We start from the raw sequence: 7,719 nt of genomic DNA, 5'->3' as shown, positions 1-7,719 counted from the left end.
ATTTTTTAACTATTAAAACAACGTACTATAAAGAAAATTTAAATGTATATCTTTTAAAATGGGGTGGGTGTCACTTTTGCACGAGCGTCATTTTTGCACGAGCGTCACTTTTGCTCGAGGGGACACTTTTGCACGAGGGTCACTTTAGCACAAAGGGTCACTTATGCACGAGGGGACACTTTTGCACAGCGACTCTTTTGCACGAGCGTCACTTTAGCACGAGGGGACACTTTTGCACGGCGTCACTTTTGCACGAGGGGACATTTTTTCACAGCGACTCTTTTGCACAAGCGTCACTTTTGCACGAGGGGACACTTTTGCACGGCGACACTTTTGCACGGAGAGTCACTTTTGCACGAGGGGACACTTTTGCACGGCGACTCTTTTGCACGGAGGGTCACTTTTGCACGAGGTGACAATTTTGCACGGCGTCACTTTTGCACGAGGAGACACTTTTGCAAGGCGACATTTTTTTACATTGACAATTTTTTACGACAGCATTGTTGCACAACGTTACATTTTTACGATGAAATTTTTGCACAGCGACATTTTGGCACGATGACTTTTTCGCACGGAAAATCAATTTTGCATGCAGGCTGATTAATTTTTTTTAGCAATTACCAAGTTTGTAACATAAAAAGAAACTAAAAACTAAAATTTTATAATATACCTATATTAAAGGCAAAAAATTAAAGATCTAAAATCTTAAACAGTAAAATTTAATGTTAGAAACAAACTAACGAAAAGATGAAATAAAGTATTTTTTTAAAGATTCATATCAGGGACAAAAAAGTTAATTTATTTAGAAACTAGGATAAAAAACAATTTAAGTGTAAGTAATTGTTCTACTTTATTTTGAATTTTAAAATATTAATCAACAACTATGCCTTTTTATATATTTTACTATACGGTTACAAGTTTATTGTTCATATGATGAACCTAGGCATCAAAACCTAGACCACTTAAACTGGAAGACACTTAAAGAAAAAATAAAATAACACATATAATTTATTTATTATAACAAAGATAAAAACATAATTTGATATAAAACTTATAGGTTAACATAAAAAGCAAAATTTTAACCACAAACTTATATTTATTTACGCTTTGATGTAGAACGAATAACATCAAGTATTTAAATGCATTGACTAACAATAAAAATATAAACCTAACGCTCTAAGGACATTAACGTTAGGATCTCATTGGCTTATTTCATGATCATGGAATGCTGGTCTAAGGATCTCTTGATACTTTTGATGAACATAATTTCAAACTTCAAAATGTTACTCTCTAATTGGCTTATCATGATCATGCAACATTATTGTAATGAAATAATCTTAGTTTAAATCATGAAAAATGCGCTACTTTATTGCTTTTTTATTCTCACGCTACATTAAAAAAAAAATTAAAAACATCAGGTAAAATCTGAAACACCTTTACACTTCATAAAATAAGTAAATCTTTTTTATAACTTAACAATTGTTGGAAATAAAAACATTAAAAAATTTTTTTTTAAAGCCATATAATGCTAATTATAACATCGAGAGAAAATAAGTAAAAATAATACTCAAAATTCATGTTTTAAAGCCTTACTAAATTAAGTTTATCTTTCTGTTTAAAAAGTAACAAAATTCAGATTATTTTCATTAAATGTATTCAATTTTTTTTTTTTAATTAAAAATGTGTATTCAACTAGTTTATTTAAATTAATTTAATAATAATAACAATAATTGTGGTACGTTATTATATTGTTCAAGTAAAACTTCAAATAAAAACTTTACATCAAAATTTCATTAAAAAATTACCACATTTTATATATTCAAAACAACTTGCGTTGAAAACGAATATTATTTAAGTTAAAAAAAAAAAATTAAATGTTGCCGTGCAAAAGTGACGCCGTGCAAAATTGTCACCTCGTGCAAAAGTGACCCTCCGTGCAAAAGAGTCGCCGTGCAAAAGTGTCCCCTCGTGCAAAAGTGACCCTCCGTGCAAAAGTGTCGCCGTGCAAAAGTGTCCCCTCGTGCAAAAGTGTCGCCGTGCAAAAGAGTCCCCTCGTGCAAAAGTGACCCTGCGTGCAAAAGTGACGCCGTGCAAAAGTGTCCCCTCGTGTTAAAGTGACGCTCGTGCAAAAGAGTCGCCGTGCAAAAGTGACCCTTTGTGCAAAAGTGACCCTCGTGCAAAAGTGTCCCCTTGTGCAAAAGTGTCTTCGTGCAAAAGTGACGCTCGTGCAAAAGTGACCCGTTTCCTTTAAAATGATATATAACTTTTTCTACATGAATCGTATTTAATAGAGTTTTCAAAACTTAACATAAAAAAAAATTGTTATTTCTTTTATAAACTTCAGATTTATACAGGTTTTTTAATGATTTTAGTTCAAAATTCTAGGTTTCCAAAGAGTTTTTTAACCCAAATTGTCAAATTCCAGGTTTTCAAGTCTTTTTGCAACATTGTTTATATACTACTTTGGTACTTTAAAAGAATTTTGCTTACCATAATTAACGAAATTACTTGAAAATTAAACTACTAAAAAACTTTAGTATGTAAATAAATGAATTGCTGGTTTATCACAGTAATTGTTTCAATATTTAAACAGAAATTAGATTGAAAAACCAAACAAGCTCAGATGTTGTTAAAATTAAACTTGAAAGAAAATTACACAATAAGTAGGAATTAAAGAACATAAAATAATTGACTGGTACAGAAAAGATTAAAAAAATGTTTTAACAACTGAAAAAAGAAATACAAAGTATTCTAGCCTGATGTGCAATATATCTACAACTACTAACACGATATAACTAACAAAAGAATGTTTCATATTTATATAACAAAGCAAAGCAATTTATATAACAAAGGAAGATAAAAGATAAAAAAGGTGGACAAATTGATATTTTACAATAAGGCTTAAATTTAAAAAAAAAAACTTAAGTTAAGCTACCTATTTTTATATTTAGATACAGACTTAGCGTTAAAAAAGTTACGTGTAACGGTTGAATATCGAATAAAAATAATATAGATTATGAAACTCGACTGAATAAGTCATAAAAATTTTAAACATGAAGTATATTTGGACTAGGATCATTACTTGAAAGTAAAATAAGTATTGTTTGAGAAATAAAGTTGAACTAATTATACAAACCAACACAACAATATGATGATAATAAAATACTAATAATGAATGTAGTGGGCTAAAAGTAGAAGATGATAACAAGATGATGATAACAAAGTACTAATAATGAATGTAGTGGGCTAGAAGTAGAATTAACTTACGAAGCAACATAATAAAAGTGTAATACCCGTTTAGAATTATAAACAAACGCTATTCACTCTTTTAGAGAAACAATAGAGAATATTTTTTAAACGAACTTTTAATTAATTTTACAGTTATTAATATATAACTTTAACATTAATATATATTATTTTAATTACAAAATATAATTAAAATAATGAGCTACCAACTAAAGTACGAAATTGGATCTAGTTTAAATATTGTTAGAATAAGGTTTGTTTAAATACGAATATGACATAATTCACAACTAATTCCACAATTTTAATCTACTCTAAACTTATACTTTAAAAAAAATAATTATTTGAAATATTAAAACTTTTGTTAAAAATAACTAAAGATAACAACCTCAAAATAAGAATTAGTTGGCGTAACGGCATTTGATTTAATTAATTAAAAGTATAGAGATTTGAATCGTTGAAATATAATTTGTTGAAGTATTATTATACGTTTTATTGTCAAATACATCCATGTGGTTGCTTATAAATTTTAAGTAAAACAAATAATACCTAGTATGTCTAATTGTAATTAAACTAAAAGAGTGACATAAACAACTTATAACTGACTTTTAAAAACAAACCTTCTACAAGATATTTGGCATTTATGAGACAGTATTAAACACCATAAAATACTTTAACTATTTAATTACAATAGATATTGATAAACTAAATTACAATGTAAAACTTTTGTGTTACTTATAGAATAATACCAAGGTTGTCTACTACAAAAATTGACCATTCATATTAAAACACCAAGGATATATACTATAAAACATTAAGCTTAACTTTTAGTTTAAACCTGTCTGTAAAAACAAATAATAAAACTCTGTTTAGTATTTTATTAGCTTTAGACTGGTTAGTAAAATTAAGTACGAAAAAGCATCAACTCTCAATAACAAACGCTATTAGTTCAGGTTGAACAAAATTTTCAATAACTTGACAGTCATAAGAAATCATAAAAATATATAAAAACTGATACACTTTAAAGTCGCTAAGAGTGAAACATATATTTTAGTTAACCCAAGAGTTATATTCACTTATAAATCAATAGTTATCCTACCTTTAACGACTCTATAAGATTAAATAAATTTTAGATATAGGTGCATACAGTTATATTCAGTCTTAACCTTAGGCAAGAAGTTGAAATAAATTACGAAACAAAAAAACATAATATAACAACAAACAAGACTTATACACAAAATATATTAATTAAAAAGAAACCGTACATTCATTTGAAATAAACCTTGTAATAATTTTACTGTATCAACAACAGAAGAATGTTAATTAAAAATATAAAACTGGATCAAACTTTAGTCTTGTTAAGGTAAAATAAATCATGAGTAAAACATACTTTTTAATCCGGAAACAACTTTTAAACCGAAATTTATCGAAGTAAAATTTTATGTAGTAAGGAATTTAAAGTATAATAACAAGCTAAACTCACAAATACACATTAGAATAAGTTCAAAAGAAACCATAGAAACATTTTTTGCATAAACTTTAAAAAGTTCTACAGTAACATCAATGAAACATTAACTTACTATATTATCTAATTTTTTTGATTAGAAATGAATAAAACATTCGTAAAAGACAATTTTGAACTAATTCCAGGCTTTGTTAAACTATAAGCCAACACTTATCGAATGGAAAACGACCCCATAACAATAGAAAAAAAAAACATTGTTACAATGAATGCTACAACGAAGTGGTTACATTTGGAAAACTCGCAGACATTCAAAAACAAAAGCTAAGAAATATTAGCCTAACTCCATTGGGTTTTATATTGGTGATAAACAGAAGAAGTATAAATATTTAGAACATTTAAAAAAGATGGGAAACAAAACATAACATTTAGTTAACTTTTTTAGTTATGGAAACATATATGAAACTTTGAGGCATTATTAAACCAAACAGTTTAAATTCTATAATACTTAAAATGTAATACTCATACTTAATATTTTTTAAATCTTTTGCCAAAAGTACAACTTAGACGAGACTATTACGTATGATAGACAAAAAAAACTAGGTTTTAAATGGAGTTATCAAAATTACCGTAAACTAAACAAAGCTTAAAATGGTTTTTGAACTGGACTAGAATTGTTTGATTGTAAAAAAAAACATAAGTTAAGCTAGCTATTGTTTAATTTTTAAATTTAGAGGCACATTTAATATTTGGTTGTAGAAGACCTAATTAACTTTAATGAAGTGAAACTAAGACTAAAAATATCACAAAGCTTTTATATCGGAAGTATATTCGAACTGCAATTATTATCTTTAAATATAAGTTAAATAAATGTTGTTAATAAATTTGGAAATAATCAAATAAACCAGCGTAACAAAATGATAATAAAAGAAAAAATACTAAGAACTTTTTTTAAATCAGTACACTTTGAAATTGATATGTGGAACAAGTATGGGGTTTATGGGTTGGTAGCAAGTAACCATGGTAACCATTAATACTATCACAACTTAATATGTAGTATGTAACCATATAAGTATTTTTATAACTATGTCCACCTCCTTTATAATCATGCTTGTTTTAGTACTAACTCTGTTTTTCTAATTAAGTACTCAATGTTTTTATAAGCTTTTGTAATGGTGATTAAAAAAAACTTTGTTTATTAGATCAGTTATTAATGTGTTCAATCACCATACCATTTTAATAAACTATAAGATCTTGGTTATAAGTATGCAGTTGAGTAAAATTCGCAGATTTTTGTTTAAATTGTTATTTTCAAGTGAAAATTTCATTAACTATTTTTCAAAAGTTTTAACTTACGTATTTTCTAAACACCTTTAAAATACTTTTTTCATTTAAAAAACTCATATAGAACTTCCTATATTAAAGTTTAAAAAAACACTCTTTTCTAGATAATTATATAAATTTTTCTGTACTTTAAAAGTTTTTTTACCTCTCCAATCCAACTTTAGTTTTTTCTTCCATAGTATTTTTGTAATTAGATTTAGTAGTAACTGAAGTTTCTGTAGAATATTAATCATATATCGAAGAATTAATTTATATTTATTAACTCGTTTTTAATCAGTGCAATTATTTTTTCATATTTATACGTAGGATGTTCACGATTTATAATTTCCTGTCTAGTTGTATCAAGTGTTTTGAAATAAAACGTTTATTATTCTTTTTGTAGAGCTTGTTTGTAAATAACATAATAATTTTTTAGTCATACTTTAATTTTTAAATACAACTTAATATAAATAAGGTTAAAAATTAAATTTTAGTTATAAATCTGTTAATAAGTATATAATTTAAATGAATTTAGTGTAATAAGTTTTAACTAAGTAAGTTTTTTGTTCAAAAATGAGCTTGTAGCAATTAAATTAATACAAACAAAAATTTTTGTTTAATTAAAGATATAAAAAAAAAATATTTGCCGTTAAAAAAACAAACATTTAGCTGTCAATAAACTTTGTCGAAAAGTTGAAGGTGTTCTTACTTTAATAGTGAATAACTACAAAGTTTTTTTATATAGTTATAAAAGACAGTAGCTTGATTTATTTACTTAAATTTAAGTAATTTGAAAAGTATACTGAAAATATAATAAAGTACAGTAAGTAATATGTGTAGTAGTATGTTCTACTACTATAATTTTCACATTTGTATTTACATATACTTATAGCATTTCAAAGCAGCAAAAAACTTTTGCATAAACGATGTTTATAGACAATACTAAAAAACAATAGTTCTAACAAACTATGTATATTAACTTAATTTTCATCTACGATATAAAAAACAGTTGTAATACAACAAACTACGCTGTGAAAGTGATATTAATTAAAATTAAGTTTTATTTTAGCTTTCATTTTGTACCAACCATAATGTTAATTTTAAATTATTAGTTTTTTTTTCTTATATGTAACACTGTTTTAAAAAAATTTGTTTTATAAATACTTGTTAAGCCTAATTAACACAAATTCTGCACCTTTTGGGGATTATGGTTGTAAGTGACCGTTATAACTAGTAGGAGTAAATAATTATTGGTGAAAAAACATTTTGGTTATCATGTCTCATAACACTTAAATATATTGTAACGTCTTGTCCTGACATTTCTTTTTATGTGACTAACTAAGTATCATAAACTTTGAGTTAGAAACAGTTAAAAAGCTTGTAAATATTTTCCATTAAGTTGTAAGTGTCAATTATGTAATCTAGATAAATATTTGCTTAAAATTTTGTAGGTCATGAGTGGTTACTTATTAATCATGGAAAGTTTTAAGTATTTTTCTATATAGAAACTTAGTAAACAGTAAATCAAATATGTTATTAAGTAGTAAAGTTATGATATAATAAAGCGAGCGACTATTTTTAGATATCTGCCAAGTTGGCGACTATAAAAGTAAGATTTATAAATCATGGTCTATATTATAATAATCTATACTACTCTTTTCAATACATACATTTATTTAAGTCATAATACA

Source organism: Thalia democratica, chromosome 4 (genome assembly GCF_965202585.1).
Source record: "Thalia democratica chromosome 4, ktThaDemo2.hap1.1, whole genome shotgun sequence".
NCBI classification, from domain to species: domain Eukaryota; kingdom Metazoa; phylum Chordata; class Thaliacea; order Salpida; family Salpidae; genus Thalia; species Thalia democratica.
Note: the sequence above shows the minus strand (reverse complement) of the source record.